The 18,850-nt window shown below is 45.7% G+C and overlaps 1 long non-coding RNA gene across 1 annotated transcript in view; it reads left to right on the plus strand.

Annotated features, from left to right (window-relative positions):
- The window catches only part of LOC121002169, a 28,764-nt gene extending 10,228 nt beyond the window's left edge, over positions 1–18,536 (plus strand). Inside the window, exon 3 of the long non-coding RNA XR_005779239.1 lies at positions 18,439–18,536. This is a non-coding gene — a long non-coding RNA (uncharacterized LOC121002169). The remainder of the gene's footprint in view (positions 1–18,438) is intronic.
- The last annotated feature ends 314 nt before the right edge of the window (positions 18,537–18,850 follow it).

Consider the following 18,850-nt stretch of genomic DNA (forward strand, 5'->3'; position numbering starts at 1 on the left):
GGGATTGAGGGTGGCTAGGTGGGAATTTACGCTTTCTCTCAAATGTTTGTGAGATGGAGAGCTGAACGCTGTCGTGTGACATGGTTGAGATGCTTGGTGACGCAGGTGGTGGTGTTGGTGGTACATCCCATGTTTGCTGGGCGGCAGGTGCCAACGTTCCTCCAGAGGCAGAGGAAGAGGCCGAGGCGGCGGCAGCAGCAGCAGAAGAGGCCGAGGCGGCGGCAGCAGCAGAAGAGGCCGAGGCGGCAGCAGCAGAAGAGGTAGCAGGGGGAGCCTGAGTGACTTCCTTGTTTTTAAGGTGTTTACTCCACTGCAGTTCATGCTTTGCATGCAGGTGCCTGGTCATGCAGGTTGTGCTAAGGTTCAGAACGTTAATGCCTCGCTTCAGGCTCTGATAGCACAGTGTGCAAACCACTCGGGTCTTGTCGTCAGCACATTGTTTGAAGAAGTGCCATGCCAGGGAACTCCTTGAAGCTGCCTTTGGGGTGCTCGGTCCCAGATGGCGGCGGTCAGTAGCAGGCGGAGTCTCTTGGCGGCGGGTGTTCTGATTTTGCCCACTGCTCCCTCTTTTGCTACGCTGTTGGCTCGGTCTCACCACTGCCTCTTCCTCCGAACTCTGAAAGTCAGTGGTACGACGTTCATTCCATGTGGGGTCTAGGACCTCATCGTCCCCTGCATCGTCTTCCACCCAGTCTTGATCCCTGACCTCCTGTTCAGTCTGCACACTGCAGAAAGACGCAGCAGTTGGCACCTGTGTTTCGTCATCATCAGAGACGTGCTGAGGTGGTATTCCCATGTCCTCATCATCAGGAAAAATAAGTGGTTGTGCGTTAGTGCATTCTATCTCTTCCACCCCTGGGGAAGGGCTAGGTGGATGCCCTTGGGAAACCCTGGCAGCAGAGTCTGCTGCATAACTTGAGGCTCAGACAGTTTCCCTGATATGCATGGGGGTGATGTGACAGACCGATGGGCTTGGTTTTCATGCGTCATCTGTGCGCTTTCTGCAGAAGACTGGGTGGGAGATAATGTGAACGTGCTGGATCCACTGTCGGCCACCCAATTGACTAATGCCTGTACCTGCTCAGGCCTTACCATCCTTAGAACGGCATTGGGCCCCACCAAATATCGCTGTAAATTCTGCTGGCTACTGGGACCTGAGGTAGTTGGTTCACTAGGACGTGTGGCTCTGGCAGAACGGCCACGTCCTCTCCCAGCACCAGAGGGTCCACTAACACCACCACGACCATGTCCACGTCCGCGTCCCTTATTAGATGTTTTCCTCATTGTTCCCGTTCACCACAATTTTGAGAATGGCAAATTTGGGAATAGTTTTTCAACCCAGAACAAAAAATGTGCTTTTACGGTCACTACAAATAACTTGACCAGATAAAACAGTACAGATTTGGTTGAATAGAAATGTCAGGCCTGTTTTTTTTTTTTGCGCTATGTGACAGGTATAGGTTTAATCACATAATCAGACTTCTATCTGCACGGTAGCGTGTGTCTTAGGTTTTTCTGAATGACACTATCAGCACCTTCAATGTAAGATATCCTTTTTGGGATAGATTTCAAGTAGGCCTCAAATACCAGAAACTAGTTATTTTGAGAATGGCAAATTTGGGAATAGTTTTTCAACCCAGAACAAAAAGTCTGCTTTTACGGTCACTACAAATAACTTGACCAGCTAAAACAGTACAGATTTGGTTGAATAGAAATGTCAGGCCTGTTTTTTTTTTGCGCTGTGTGACAGGTATAGGTTTAATCACAGAATCAGACTTCCATCTGCACGGTAGCGTGTGTCTTAGGTTTTTCTGAATGACACTATCAGCACCTTCAATGTAAGATATCCTTTTTGTGATAGATTTCAAGTAGGCCTCATATAGCAGAAACTAGTTATTTTGAGAATGGCAAATTTGGGAATAGTTTTTCAACCCAGAACAAAAAGTGTGCTTTTACGGTCACTACAAATAACTTGACCAGCTAAAACAGTACAGATTTGGTTAAATAGAAATGTCAGGTCTATTTTTTAGGCGCTGGGTGACAGGCTCAACTTGCCCCTGATGTAGTATATGGCCAAAAAATAACCACACTGTTGATGGTTAAATGCACTTGGGTGACACAGGCTCAGCCTGCACCAGATGTAGTATATGGCCAAAAAATAACCAGACTGTTGATGGTTAAATGCACTTCAGTGACACAGGCTCAGCCTGTAGCTGATGTAGTATATGGCCAAAAAATAACCAGACTGTTGATGGTTAAATGCACTTCGGTGACACAGGCTCAGCCTGCAGCTGATGTAGGATATAGCACAAAATAACCACACTATTGATGGTTAAATACACTTGGTGATAGCTTGTGCTGGCGCACCACAAGTCACAAAATGGCCGCCGATCACCCCAGAAAAAACGTGATCTAAAAACGCTCTGGGCAGCCTCTAAAAAGCGAGCAAGTCAATATTAGCACTTCAATGATCCACAGCTGCAGATCGATCACAGAATGAAGTCTTTTGGAGGAGTTAATCTGCCTAATCTCTCCCTAACCGCAGATGCAACCTCTCCCTATGCTTGAATCAGCAGAGTGACATGCAGCGCAACGTGACCCAAGCTTATATAGAGGCTGGGTCACATGCTGCACTGGCCAATCACAGCCATGCCAATGGTAGGCAAGGCTGTGATGGCCTCTTGGGGCAAGTAGCATGACGCTTGTTGATTGGCTGCTTTGCAGCCTTTCAAAAAGCGCCAAGAAAGCTCCGAACACCGAACGCGAACCCAGACTTTTACGAAAATGTTTTACGAAAATTTTGGGGTGTCCGTGACACGGACCCGAACCCGAACATTTTCGTAAAAGTCCGGGTTCGGGTTCGGTGTTCGGCGCTTTCTTGGCGCTTTTTGAAAGGCTGCAAAGCAGCCAATCAACAAGCGTCATACTACTTGCCCCAAGAGGCCATCACAGCCTTGCCTACTATTGGCATGGCTGTGATTGGCCAGTGCAGCATGTGACCCAGCCTCTATATAAGCTTGGGTCACGTTGCGCTGCATGTCACTCTGCTGATTCAAGCATAGGGAGAGGTTGCATCTGCGACGTTAGGGCGAGATTAGGCAGATTAACTCCTCCAAAAGACTTCATTCTGTGATCGATCTGCAGCTGTGGATCATTGAAGTGCTAATATCGACTTGCTCACTTTTTTGAGGCTGCCCAGAGCGTTTTTAGATCACTTTTTTCTGGGGTGATCGGCGGCCATTTTGTGACTTGTGGTGCGCCAGCACAAGCTATCACCAAGTGTATTTAACCATCAATAGTGTGGTTATTTTGTGCTATATCCTACATCAGCTGCAGGCTGAGCCTGTGTCACCGAAGTGCATTTAACCATCAACAGTCTGGTTATTTTTTGGCCATATACTACATCAGCTACAGGCTGAGCCTGTGTCACCGAAGTGCATTTAACCATCAACAGTCTGGTTATTTTTTGGCCATATACTACATCTGGTGCCGGCTGAGCCTGTGTCACCCAAGTGCATTTAACCATCAACAGTGTGGTTATTTTTTGGCCATATACTACATCAGGGGCAAGTTGAGCCTGTCACCCAGCGCCTAAAAAATAGACCTGACATTTCTATTCAACCAAATCTGTACTGTTTTAGCTGGTCAAGTTATTTGTAGTGACCGTAAAAGCACACTTTTTGTTCTGGGTTGAAAAACTATTCCCAAATTTGCCATTCTCAAAATAACTAGTTTCTGCTATATGAGGCCTACTTGAAATCTATCCCAAAAAGGATATCTTACATTGAAGGTGCTGATAGTGTCATTCAGAAAAACCTAAGACACACGCTACCGTGCAGATAGAAGTCTGATTCTGTGATTAAACCTATACCTGTCACACAGCGCAAAAAAAAATCAGGCCTGACATTTCTATTCAACCAAATCTGTACTGTTTTAGCTGGTCAAGTTATTTGTAGTGACCGTAAAAGCAGACTTTTTGTTCTGGGTTGAAAAACTATTCCCAAATTTGCCATTCTCAAAATAACTAGTTTCTGGTATATGAGGCCTACTTGAAATCTATCCCAAAAAGGATATCTTACATTGAAGGTGCTGATAGTGTCATTCAGAAAAACCTAAGACACACACTACCGTGCAGATATAAGTCTAATTCTGTGATTAAACCTATACCTGTCACAAAGTCTGCTTTTACGGTCACTACAAATAACTTGACCAGCTAAAACACTACAGATTTGGTTGAATAGAAATGTCAGGCCTGTTTTTTTTTTGCGCTATGTGACAGGTATAGGTTTAATCACAGAATTAGACTTCTATCTGCACGGTAGCGTGTGTCTTAGGTTTTTCTGAATGACACTATCAGCACCTTCAATGTGAGATATCCTTTTTGGGATAGATTTCAAGTAGGCCTCATATAGCAGAAACTAGTTATTTTGAGAATGTCAAATTTGGGAATAGTTTTTCAACCCAGAACAAAAAGTGTGCTTTTACGGTCACTACAAATAACTTGACCAGCTAAAACAGTACAGATTTGGTTGAATAGAAATGTCAGGTCTATTTTTTAGGCGCTGGGTGAAAGGCTCAACTTGCCCCTGATGTAGTATATGGCCAAAAAATAACCACACTCTTGATGGTTAAATGCACTTGGGTGACACAGGCTCAGCCTGCACCAGATGTAGTATATGGCCAAAAAATAACCAGACTGTTGATGGTTAAATGCACTTCGGTGACACAGGCTCAGCCTGTAGCTGATGTAGTATATGGCCAAAAAATAACCAGACTGTTGATGGTTAAATGTACTTCGGTGACACAGGCTCAGCCTGCAGCTGATGTAGGATATAGCACAAAATAACCACACTATTGATGGTTAAATACACTTGGTGATAGCTTGTGCTGGCGCACCACAAGTCACAAAATGGCCGCCGATCACCCCAGAAAAAACGTGATCTAAAAACGCTCTGGGCAGCCTCAAAAAAGTGAGCAAGTCAATATTAGCACTTCAATGATCCACAGCTGCAGATCGATCACAGAATGAAGTCTTTTGGAGGAGTTAATCTGCCTAATCTCGCCCTAACGTCGCAGATGCAACCTCTCCCTATGCTTGAATCAGCAGAGTGACATGCAGCGCAACGTGACCCAAGCTTATATAGAGGCTGGGTCACATGCTGCACTGGCCAATCACAGCCATGCCAATAGTAGGCAAGGCTGTGATGGCCTCTTGGGGCAAGTAGTATGACGCTTGTTGATTGGCTGCTTTGCAGCCTTTCAAAAAGCGCCAAGAAAGCGCCGAACACCGAACCCGAACCCGGACTTTTACGAAAATGTTCGGGTTCGGGTCCGTGTCACGGACACCCCAAAATTCGGTACGAACCCAAACTATACAGTTCGGGTTCGCTCATCCCTATTCATGATCTATATTGAGGTCAATAAGGTCACTATATTACAGACCCCCATTGCACCAAACCCACACACCTTGTTATCACAGGTACCACCAACTGCTACACAGGTGATAGACCTGACAAATGCGTTCTTAAGTGTTCCCCTACACCCAGACTATCAATACCTGTTCGCATTTACATTTAAAGGTAATCAATATGCATGGACAGTTTTACACCAAGGAGCACAGAATTCACCTACCATGTACACACAAGCTTTACAGTCAGTATTATCTGGATGGCAAATTAATGATGACATTGTACTGTTGCAATATGTTGATGTTTTACTTTTGTGCGCAGGAACTTTGAAAGGTTGCAGGGAAGCCACTCTGACATTGCTGATCTTCCTTGCAGAAAGTGGATTTAAAGTCTCGAGAGAAAAACTGCAATACTGGCAGTCAAGAGTTACATTTCTGGGACATTGTCTCTCAGAGGGTGCAAGGCACCTTATTGAGGAGAGAAAACAAGCGGTGAAGGACATAAAACTCCCTCAGGGGCCAAAACCCCTCAGGATGTTTTTGAGTCTGGTCTCATACTGCAGACCCTGGATAAGGCATGAATCCATGCTTATGCAGCCTTTGTATAATTGCCTGTCATCAGAACCTTTTTGTCTGACGAAACATGCAATTGAGTACTTTTTCACTCTGAAACTGGCAATATTGTCTGCATCGGCATTGAGATTCCCAGACTATGATCAACCGTTTAACATGTTTTGTTCAGAGCTCCAGGGACACAGTACAGCAGTACTCACTCAAAAACATGGTGATAGGCACAGTCCAGTTGCATATTTCTCTGCCAGATTGGATCCTGTGTCCAGGAGAGCTCCTTCATGTGTCAGAGCTGTGGCGGCTGTCCAGCTTATGGTGGAAAAAGCATCTGACATTGTCCTTGACTACCCTCTAGCGGTACAAACACCACATGACATTCAAGGCATACACAGTCAAGTACAGCCAAAACACATTTCTATGGCCAGACAACTGAGGTTACAATATTCCCTCCTCATGCCAGATAGCATTACCTTTAAGAGATGCACAACTCTGAATGCTGCTACATTGTTACCAATCTCAGATTCAGAAATGGGGGAGGGAGGTACAGGTCCATTACTTACAGAGTTAATGGAAACAGAAACTCATGATTGTGAGCATTTGATACATCAAGAGACATCTGGTTTTTCACATGTTCATGACAAACCTCTTAATAACCATGTTCATGACAAACCTAGATAACCCAGATTTTGAGTATTTTGTAAATGGAAGCAGATTTATGGGAGAAGATGGCCGGTTCCACACTGGATATGTGGTGGTCACACAGCATGAGGTAGTACTTGCTGAACCACTCCCTCCTCACATGTCAGCACAGGAGGCAGAGTTTAAGGCACTCTCTGAGGTGTGTAAAATGGCTAAAGACAAGAAGGCAAACATCTACACGGATTTCAGGTATGCTTTTGGTATTGCACATGATTATGGACCAATTTGGCAGGCCAGAGACTTTTTGACATCTGCAGGCCAGCTCATTAAGAACAAAGACTCTGTATTTGAACTAATGAACTCTCTATTGTTACCTGAAGAAGTGTCTGTCATAAAGGTAAAAGCCCACACAAAGCAAGGGACTAATGAATCAAAAGGAAACAGGGCTGACAGAGCTGCTAAACAAGCCGCCCTCAAGCCCAGAGACATTGAGACTGTACTGGTGAATGCCTTTGAGCCTCAGGAGATGTCTGTGGAGGTTTTGGTAAAACTGTCTGCTCAAGCAGATGAAGAAGAAAAAGAATCTTGGACTAAGAGAGGCGCTACCCTAAATGAGCAGGGACTATGGGAAGTTCAAGGCAAGATCTGCCTACCCAGAGTCCAGTATTCGATAATGGCACAAGAAGCCCATGGGGTGACGCACCAGGCAAAAGGTCCTATGATCAACACTGTGGCCAAAAGGTGGATCGCTCCAGGGTTCTCCACCATGGCAAGCAGGTTTGTACAAAGTTGCATGATTTGTGCTTTGAATAATCCAGGTCAAGTGGTGAAGACTCCAAGCAAGCACACTCCGAGGCCATTTTACCCGTTCCAGAGACTGCAGATAGACTATATACAACTGCCTAAGGTAGGAGTATATGAGTTTGTTCTCGTGTGTGGATCTCTTTTCATGGTGGCTGGAAGCTACAGGGAGTGCAGAATTATTAGGCAAGTTGTATTTTTGAGGATTAATTTTATTATTGAACAACAACCATGTTCTCAATGAACCCAAAAAACTCATTAATATCAAAGCTGAATATTTTTGGAAGTAGTTTTTAGTTTGTTTTTAGTTTTAGCTATTTTAGGGGGATATCTGTGTGTGCAGGTGACTATTACTGTGCATAATTATTAGGCAACTTAACAAAAAAACAAATATATACCCATTTCAATTATTTATTTTTACCAGTGAAACCAATATAACATCTCAACATTCACAAATATACATTTCTGACATTCAAAAACAAAACAAAAACAAATCAGTGACCAATATAGCCACCTTTCTTTGCAAGGACACTCAAAAGCCTGCCATCCATGGATTCTGTCAGTGTTTTGATCTGTTCACCATCAACATTGCGTGCAGCAGCAACCACAGCCTCCCAGACACTGTTCAGAGAGGTGTACTGTTTTCCCTCCTTGTAAATCTCACATTTGATGATGGACCTCAGGTTCTCAATGGGGTTCAGATCAGGTGAACAAGGAGGCCATGTCATTAGATTTTCTTCTTTTATACCCTTTATTGCCAGCCACGCTGTGGAGTACTTGGACGCGTGTGATGGAGCATTGTCCTGCATGAAAATCATGTTTTTCTTGAAGGATGCAGACTTCTTCCTGTACCACTGCTTGAAGAAGGTGTCTTCCAGAAACTGGCAGTAGGACTGGGAGTTGAGCTTGACTCCATCCTCAACCCGAAAAGGCCCCACAAGCTCATCTTTGATGATACCAGCCCAAACCAGTACTCCACCTCCACCTTGCTGGCGTCTGAGTCGGACTGGAGCTCTCTGCCCTTTACCAATCCAGCCACGGGCCCATCCATCTGGCCCATCAAGACTCACTCTCATTTCATCAGTCCATAAAACCTTAGAAAAATCAGTCTTGAGATATTTCTTGGCCCAGTCTTGACGTTTCAGCTTGTGTGTCTTGTTCAGTGGTGGTCGTCTTTCAGCCTTTCTTACCTTGGCCATGTCTCTGAGTATTGCACACCTTGTGCTTTTGGGCACTCCAGTGATGTTGCAGCTTTGAAATATGGCCAAACTGGTGGCAAGTGGCATCTTGGCAGCTGCACGCTTGACTTTTCTCAGTTCATGGGCAGTTATTTTGCGCCTTGGTTTTTCCACACGCTTCTTGCGACCCTGTTGACTATTTTGAATGAAACGCTTGATTGTTCGATGATCACGCTTCAGAAGCTTTGCAATTTTAAGAGTGCTGCTCCCTCTGCAAGATATCTCACTATTTTTCACTTTTCTGAGCCTGTCAAGTCCTTCTTTTGACCCATTTTGCCAAAGGAAAGGAAGTTGCCTAATAATTATGCACACCTAATATAGGGTGTTGATGTCATTAGACCACACCCCTTCTCATTACAGAGATGCACATCACCTAATATGCTTAATTGGTAGTAGGCTTTCGAGCCTATACAGCTTGGAGTAAGACAACATGCATAAAGAGGATGATGTGGTCAAAATACTCATTTGCCTAATAATTCTGCACGCAGTGTAATCAAATGCAAATGCAAAGAACACAGCAAAGAAACTGGTCAGTGAACTGATATGCAGGTATGGTGTTCCTGAAGTTATTGAGTCAGATAGAGGCTCCCACTTTACAGGTGAAGTAATGAGAGAGGTTATGCAAGCTTTAGGGGTGACCCAAGCCTTCCATACGATGTACCACCCACAAAGCAGCGGCCGTGTCAAACGCTTGAACGGGACAATAAAACTGAAAATTTAGAAAGCCATGCAAGAAACAGGTAGACCATGGACAGAGTGTTTGCCTGTAGCCTTGTACTCAATAAGAACCACACCAAACAAGAAAACAGGGTTGTCCCCTTTTGAGGTATTGTTTGGTAGTGCCCCAAGGCTAGGATAGTATTTCCCACAACAGTTGCAGGCTGACAGTATGGTCAGTTACATGAAGGCCCTTACTGAATAGTTAGATCACACTCATAAACAAGTGTTTGCTTCCATTCCAGATCCCGACTCAGTAGAAGGCACACACAGTCTTGAGCCTGGAGATTGGGTGGTGATAAAGAGGCATGTGAGGAAAACCTTTGAGCCCAGATTTGATGGTGCCTTCCAAGTCCTGTTGAAAACTAGAGATGTCGCGAACATAAAATTTTCAGTTTGCGAACGGCGAATGCGAATTTCCGCAATTGTTGGCGAACCGGGCGAACCGCCATAGACTTCAATAGGCAGGCAAATTTTAAAACCCACAGGGACTCTTTCTGGCCACAATAGTGATGAAAAAGTTGTTTCAAGGGGACTAACACCTGGACTGTGGCATGCCGGAGGGGGATCCATGGCCCATGGCAAAACTCCCATGGAAAATTACGTAGTTGACGCAGAGTCGGGTTTTAATCCATAAAGGGCATAAATCACATAACATTCCTATATTGTTTGGAATAACATGCTTTAAAACATCAGGTATGATGTTGTATCGATCAGGTAGTGTAAGGGTTACGCCCGCTTCACAGTGACAGACCAAACTATGACAGACCAAACTCCCCATTTAACGCACCGCAAACAACCGCAAACAGTCCATTTGCACAACCGCAAACTCCCCATTTGCACAAGGTTGGATACCAAGCTAGCCATGTCCCGTTCCTTGTCCTCACTGACGTCATTGAAGGTCTCTTCCTCCACCCAGCCAGTAACAACACCAAGGGTCCCCGAAAGGTGACAACAAGCCCCCTGGGACGCCTGCTGTGGTTGGTCTTCCACCTCCTCAAAGCCACCTTCCTCCTCTGACTCCTCTTCTTCAGACTCCTCTCTCTGCGTTGCCGCAGGTCCAGCAATCGACGACGACAAGGCTGCTTCTGGTGGTGATGGTGACCACAACTTTTCCTCTTCATGCTCATCTACGGCCTGATCCAGCACTCTTCGCAGGGCACGCTCCAGAAAAAACGCATATGGGATGAGGTCGATGATGTTGCCTTGGGTTTGACTGACCAGGTTTGTCACCTCCGCAAAAGGACGCATGAGCCTACAGCCATTGTGCATGAGCGTTCAGTAACGCGGCAAAAATAAACCCAGCTCCGCAGAGGCTGTCCTCTTTTTTTTAAATAAAAAAATCTGTTCTTACCAGTTTAATCTCTGTTTTGTCCCATATCAGGGGCCGGTGTGGTGTATGGAATAGATTTTAGGAAACAGGAGATGGAAAAAGATGCTTGGTCGGTCCTCTTACTTCCAATTTGGGGCACTGCGCGTGCCCCGTGCAATGTACTGCGCTACCCAATATGAGTGGTAAGTTAAGTAGTACTATTTTTATCAGTTTAATCCCTGTTACGTCCCCTATCAGGGGCCGGTGTATGGAATAGATTTTAGGAACCGGGAGATGGGAAAAGATGCTTGGTTGGTCCTCTTACTTCCAATTTGGGGCACAGCGCGTGCGCCGTGCAATGTACTGTGCTACCCAATATGAGTGGTATGTTAAGTAGTACTATTCCTATCAGTTTAATTCCTGTTATGTCTCCTATAAGGGGACGTCTATGGAATAGATTTTAGGAACCGGGAGATGGAAAAAGATGCTTGGTTGGTCCTCTTACTTCCAATTTGGGGCACTGCGCGTGCGCCGTGCAATGTAGTGTGCCACCCTATATGAGTGGTATGTTAAGTAGTACTATTCCTATCAGTTTAATCCCTGTTACGTCCCCTATCAGGGTACGTGTATCAAATAGAGTTTAGTCAACCGCAAAGAGTTGTCAATAGTTGACACTCTCATGACATAAATTTTATTCCTCTATGCGTCAATCTTGGTGTAGTGATGACTGTGCTTGTGCGCACGTTTGGGAGATTGTAGGCGATGGCGGTGTTTCAAAGCCTATGGTTGTGCTGAGGTAGTTCAGTGACAGGTAAGTGACCCAGAAAACAATGATTCTGCAGTGTGGGCCCATTGCTGGCCTAGTAGGCTTTAATGATCACCTTAGATGATCACAAAGAAAATTAATGTTTTTTTATTTAAAATTATCCAACCGATCGCTTTTGGTCTGTTCACAATGAAGCAACGACCTTATCATCTGGGGTGTGCCAACATTGCCATTGCCAACACACTCATAGAGGTGATCGCTTCATTGTGATACACAAGCCCCTTCACCACAACAAGGTAACGATCACGAAGCGGAATCGACACATGTATGTGCCTTTTTGTTTTGTTTTGTTTTTGCAGCCACAGTGCAGCACCAGAGGCCAGAAAAATTAGGCATGTACACATTCCTGAAAACAGGTATTGTTGCAGCCGCTGCTGCAGCAGCGGCCGGAAAAAATTATGTTTTCCAGGCAGTAAGTGCACTAAAACATTGCAGCTTGACCCTAGTTGGTGGCGGAGAAGTCACGCAAGTCATCCGGCATGCAGAGATTAAATACAGCAGCGTGTGGACCATTTTTAGCCCAAGGCATCTTATCAGGCCTTTTTTAGTCAAATGTATCCCCCACTGTCAGTCCCTTCGGGATCCATGCCACATTGATCTTAATAAAGGTGAGGTAATCTAGACTTTTTTGACCTAGGCCGACTTCTCTTCTCAGTGACAATACCTCCTGCTGCGCTAAAGGTCCTTTCTGACAGGACACTTGAAGCGGGGCAGGCCAGAAGTTCTATCACAAATTGGGATAGCTCAGGCCACAGGTCAAGCCTGCACACCCAGTAGTCAAGGGGTTCATCGCTCCTCAGAGTGTCGATATCTGCAGTTAAGGCGAGGTAGCCTGCTACCTGTCGGTCAAGTCGTTCTCTGAGGGTGGACCCCGAAGAGCTGTGGCGATGCGTAGGACTTAAAAAGCTCTGCATGTCATCCATCAACAACACGTCTGTAAAGCGTCCTGTCCTTGCCAGCGTAGTTGTGGTAGGAGGAGGATTACTTTCACCTCTTCCCCGTTAGATTCCCATTGTGCTGTGACAGCACTCTTATACGCTGTGTAAAGCATACTTTTTAACTTGTTTTGGAACTGCTGCATCCTTTCCGACTTCCGGTAATTCGGTAACATTTCAGCCACTTTCTGCTTATACCGGGGGTCTAGTAGCGTGGCCACCCAGTACAGGTCATTCTCCTTCAGCCTTTTTATACAAGGGTCCCTCAACAGGCATGACAGCATGAAAGACCCCATTTGCACAAGGTTGGATGCCGAGCTACTCATGTCCCGTTCCTCGTCCTCACTGATCTCATTGAAGGTCTGTTCTTCCCCCCAGCCACGTACAATACCACGGGTCCCAGATAGGTGACAACAATGAGCACCCTGGGATGCCTGCTGTGGTTGGTCTTCCTCCTCCTCAAAGCCACATTCCTCCTCTGACTCCTCTTCTTCGTATTCCTCTTGCAGCGTTGCTGCAGGTCCGGCAAGCGATGATGACAAGGCTGTTTCTGGTGGTGATGGTGACCACAACTCTTCCTCTTCCTCTTCACGCTCATCTACAGCCTGATCCAGCACTCTTCACAGGGCACGCTCCAGGAAGAAAACAAATGGGATGAGGTCGCTGATGGTGCCTTCGGTGCGACTGACTAGGTTTGTCACCTCCTCAAAAGGATGCATGAGCCTACAGGCATTGCGCATGAGCGTCCAGTAACGTGGCAAAAAAATACCCAGCTCGGCAGAGGCTGTCCTAGCAACCCGGTCATACAAATACTCGTTGATGACTTTTTCTTGTTGGAGCAGGCGGTCGAACATTAGTAGTGTTGAATTCCAACGTGTCGGGCTGTCGCAAATCAAGCGCCTCACTGGCATGTTTTTTCTTTGCTGAATGTCAGAAAAGTGCGCCATGGCCGTGTAGGAACGCCTGAAATGGCCACACACCTTCCTGGCCTGCTTGAGGACGTCCTGTAAGCCTGGGTACTTATCCACAAAGCGTTGTACAATCAGATTCAACACATGTGCCATGCACGGCACGTGTCAACTTGCCCAAATTCAATGCCGCCAATAAATTGCTTCAGTTTTCACACACCACTTTGCCGATCTCCAGTTGGTGCGGAGTCAGCCACTGATCCACCTGTGCATTCAGGGCGGACAGGAGTGCTGGTCCGGTGTTACTCTCTGCTTTCTGGCAAGTCAACCCCAAGACGGCGTGACACTGTCGTATCCGGGATGTGGAATAGCCGCTGGGAAGCTGGGGGGTGCAGTTGATGTGGAGCAAGACGCAGCAGCAGAAGAGGACTCAGCCGAGGAGGTTAGCGAAGAGGATGGAGTAGGAGGAGTAGAGGAGGTGGCAGCAGGCCTGCCTGCAAGTCGTGGCGGTGTCACCAACTCCTCTGCAGAGCCACGCATTCCATGCTTGGCAGCCGTCAGCAGGTTTACCCAATGCGCAGTGTACGTGATATACCTGCCCTGACCGTGCTTTGCAGACCAGGTATCAGTGGTCGGATGGACCCTTGCCCCAACACTGTGTGCCAGACATGCCATGACTTCCTTTTCCACAATCGAGTACAGGTTGGGGATTGCCTTTTGTGAAAAAAAAATTCGGCCGGGTACCTTCCACTGCGGTGTCCCAATAGCTACAAATTTTTTGAAGGCCTCAGACTCCACCAGCTTGTATGGTAAAAGCTGGCGGGCTAAGAGTTCCGACAAGCCAGCTGTCAGACGCCGGACAAGGGTGTGACTCTGTGACATTGGCTTCTTACGCTAAAACATTTCCTTGACAGACACCTGACTGTGGGCAGATGAGCAGGAACTGCTGAAGATGAGAGGCGGAGTGGCGGATGGTTGAGAGGGGGCAAGGAGGACAGCAGTGGTTGACGTGGCTGAAGATGCTGGACCAGGAGGAGGATGGTGGCTTTGAGTTTGTGTGCTACTTGTACTCATCATGTGTTGATCCCATAGGCATTTGTGATGTGAAATCATGTGCCTTCGCAAAGCAGTTGTACCTAGGTGGGTGTTGGACTTCCCACGACTCAGTTTCTTTTGGCACAGGTTGCAAATGGCATCACTGTTGTCAGAGGCAGACACACAAAAAAAATGCCACACTGCTGAGCTTTGCAATGACGGCATTCTGGTGGTGGCAACAGCATGCGTTGATTGGCGTGCTGTCTGGCTGACCCCGGGTGCCGATGCATGCTGTCTGACTGTGCCACTAGTTCCGATGACCTCCCCCTGCTTCCAACTCATCTCCTCCTCCTCTCTGTCTCCCCATCTGAATTTTCCCCCTGTTCTTCTTCTCTTCGAGCGGGCACCCACGTGACATCCACGGACACATCGTCATCATCAACCGCTTCACTTGTTTCTAACAACTCAGCAAAGGAAGCAGCAGCGGGTACAACATCATCATCATCACACCATACGTCCATGTGTGTAATGCTGCCTGACTGAGACATATCCCTGTTATCTACATCCTCTGGCAATAATGGTTGCGCATCACTCATTTCTTCCAACTGATGTGTAAATAACTCCTCTGACAGATCAAGTGAAGCAGCTATGGTGCTAGTGTTGGTGGTGGCAGCAAGCGGGTGAGTGGTAACTTGAGAGGTGTCCGAAGCTGAGCTGGAGGAGGATGGTCCGTCAAGGTTCCGAGCAGAAGCTGTAGAAGATTGGGTGTCCTGTGTTAGCCAGTCAACTATGTCCTCAGAACTTTTCGAGTTCAGGGTACGTGGCCTCTGAACACTGGGCATTATTCTAGGGACAAAAGAAAATCACAGCACCACGACTACTACGACCCCTGCGGGGTGGCCTGCCTCTGCCTGTCATTTTTTTTCCGATTAGTGGTACTATGCGTGCAAGCTACTGTGACGCCAGATATGAGTGGTGGGCACTGGCAGTAGTGGGCACAGTACACGCTGTGGGCCTGACACACACGCTGACAGGCAACTGCAATTATATTACAGTGATTTTTTTTTTTACTGTTTTAAATACAAGCTACTGTGACACCAGATATGAGTATTGGGCACAGTACACGCTGTGGGCCTGGTACACACGCTGGCAGGCAACTGCAATTATATTAAAGTGAAAAAATTGTTTTACTGTTTTAAATGCAAGCTACTGTGACACCAGATATGAGTAGAGGGCACAGTACACGCTGTGGGCCTGACACACGCGCTGGCAGGCAACTGCAATTATATTACAGTGAAAAAATTGTTTTGCTGTTTTAAATGCAAGCTACTGTGACACCAGATATGAGTGGTGGGCACTGGCAGTAGTGGGCACAGTACACGCTGTGGGCCTGACACACACGCAGGCAGGCAACTGCAATTATATTACAGTGATTTTTTTTTTTACTGTTTTAAATGCAAGCTACTGTGACACCAGATATGAGTGGTGGGCACTGGCAGTAGTGGGCACAGTACACGCTGTGGGCCTGACACACACGCTGGCAGGCCACTGCAATTATATTACAGAGAAATAAAATTTAAAAAAAGCAGACTGATGTACTAGCCCTTACAGCAGATCAGATGAGTCTTTGAGGACTGGAGTGGACACAGAACACTGGCCTAGCTAACAATTTTCCTATTAAATCAGCAGCAGCTGCACTGTCCCTGCTCTCACTAACACTGCAGCTTCCGAATGAATCTAAGATGGATGCTGTCCTTGCTTTTTGATAGGAGGTGGGAGGGTCTGGGAGGGACTATATGCTGCTGATTGGCTGGAATGTGTCTGCTGACTGTGAGGTACAGGGTCAAAGTTTGCTCAATGATGACATATAGGGGGCGGACCGAACATCGCATATGTTCGCCCGCCGCGGCGAACGCGAACAAGTGATGTTCGCCGGGAACTGTTAGCCGGCGAATAGCTCGGGACATCTCTATTGAAAACTGCAACCTCCATAAAGGTGGAGGGAAAGCCTAACTGGATTTACGCCTCACATTGCAAGAAAGTGCCAAACCCTGAGGATTGAGATCCTTGCACTGTTACTCCTGGCTCTGAGAATCCAAGCTCTACATGTGAACCTAAAAAGTGATTGGGCAATGCCCTTATTAGGCATCATCAGGTCACGTTAAAGAATATGACAGATGCGGACTGTCAAGGTTTGACTCTCTCTGTGACAATGGCCACACCCATCTGCCTCCCAGCCAAGCTCTTGAACTAATCTCTGCTTACCTCATTTGCATAGCCAATCAGAGGGGGTTTTACAATTTACCAATAGAAAGAGGTGTTCCAACTGTCATTATAAATATATGTGATGCATTCAATAAAGATTCTGTCAGTTTGAACTCACATACAGCCTGACTGGTGTTAGTTCTGTGAGAATTAAAACGACACGAGCGGTCGTTTGAGGCCGGATCATCAACGGCGGAACCAGCAGATATTGTGGTCACATCAGGGAGTGCCATGAGAGCAGAATAGAGCGAGCAGGGGCTCGTTACACGGACAATTATTAAAACTGTTGGATCTGTACTCACAGTCCTGTGAGTTCAAAGACTATGCCTTATTTAGCGATCCCGGTGCTGTGGTTAGAGCTTGCTAACATAAACTGTAGAGACTTTTTATCCATTTGAAGATCAGAGAATGAAAGTTTGAAGTTTAACTCTACTGCAGTGCCCCTTCCTATTGCTGGATTGGTAGAGCCCCCCCTGGTGGCAGGCCAATGTGAGTGCAAAAAAGGACAACACTGTCAGAGTATCGGATTTTGATGGACAGAAGTGGGCCAGAAAGAAAGTACGAAAGCTTCATCTAGGAGATTTAGATTTTCCAGTATCAGTCTCTTTTGCACTGGCCCAGGGATACGATCAGACTGAAGGAGTCACTACAGTGGCCATACAAAGGACTCCACATAACGTGTCATGGGAGCATAACAACAAGTTTGAAGGGTCCATAAAGGATAGTGATGATTGTACAGACAACCTTGGGGCTGTATTGACTCCTAAAACTAGTGACAGTTATTCCTGCGGGTTTGGGGGGAAATAGGCAGTGATAATGATGGTGGCCAAAAATTGTGTTTATATAATGAAAGTGTAACCATTACTGCAGTTGCTTATATACTCCTTTATCATGTAACCTATAATTATACTGTTCCTGGTAATCTTTATTTTGCTTGTGGTGTGGCAGCATATAAGTGGATTCCACCTGGAGCTTACGGAACCTGTACTCTTGTCCGACTGACTCCAGCCACATTTATACTGTCACATGATAAGCTTAATATAAATGCATTAGATAAAAGAGCTGCAGACAACAAACCCAGACCAAATGGGAAGCCTCATGTAGTAGAGATGAGTATTGCAAATAAGTTCTTTGGTATTCTGTTTATTTACCCAATGATTATGCAGATGTGGGATAAGCTAGTACTAGCAACAGATTATCTAGATGACCAAATATGGGATGTGTTAGGCCTTGTAAACCAAACTAATGATGTACAATCTCAGTTAATCATAGTCACTAACCAGCATACTTTAGTTCTGGATTATCTCACTGCCAGGGAAGGAGGAATGTGTCAAGTGATAGGACCAACCTGCTGTCATTATATAGATCCACAAGGTAACCTCCAGATAAGGGCAAGTATTGAAAATATGAAGAAAATGAGAGATAAGGGGTTGGATAAACATAGTGCGGATGAAGATTCTTGGTGGTCAGACACTTTCTCTTTCTTGAACTCAGCAAATTGGTTCAAAAATATTGGTGGATGGCTTGTGGGCATAGTGCAGGGGATAAAACAGATTTAGTTGATTATTGCACTTATTTACATTGTGATTAAGCTAGCATTAATGTGCTTGAGTAAAGTGTGTAACAAAACCAGTAGTAGAAGAGATTATTAAAATGTATTGAGATTATCCCTCATGCAGGTACGGATATGCAGAATCTGGGAAACCAGCAGCATAGGGGAATGTCCGGCTGAAGTATGTGTACCTGTTGCCTGCAATGAATGAATATCTCAAAATGGGGGAATAGTGAGGGATTGCACCGTCATTTTGTATCCTGGATTCCATTTTACTTTGCTGGTTTATTTTTGGTCAGAATGGAGAATTGCTGAACCGTGTGTACTTGAGACAAAGTTAATTACTTGTTAGTTTTCAGAGCTATGTGTGTCTGATATTCTGGGAGTACAACTGGTTCTAGATACTTCTCAAAGATGAACAACTCAAGGATAAGATACGGTTTTGTTTGTAATTAAATGTGCTTGATTTGCAAACATTAATTATTATTTTTTTATTATTATTATTATTATTATTAATCACACGATGCTTACATAAAATGACGATGTCGGCTTGAGTTCTAGAAAATGGGTATAAATATTTAGTATCTGCCCTATAAAGATGAGAGAAATCATTCTGATTCAACCTTGAGCCTGTGTCAATTATCT

The sequence above is a fragment of the Bufo bufo genome, chromosome 5 (genome assembly GCF_905171765.1).
Source record: "Bufo bufo chromosome 5, aBufBuf1.1, whole genome shotgun sequence".
Taxonomy (NCBI): domain Eukaryota; kingdom Metazoa; phylum Chordata; class Amphibia; order Anura; family Bufonidae; genus Bufo; species Bufo bufo.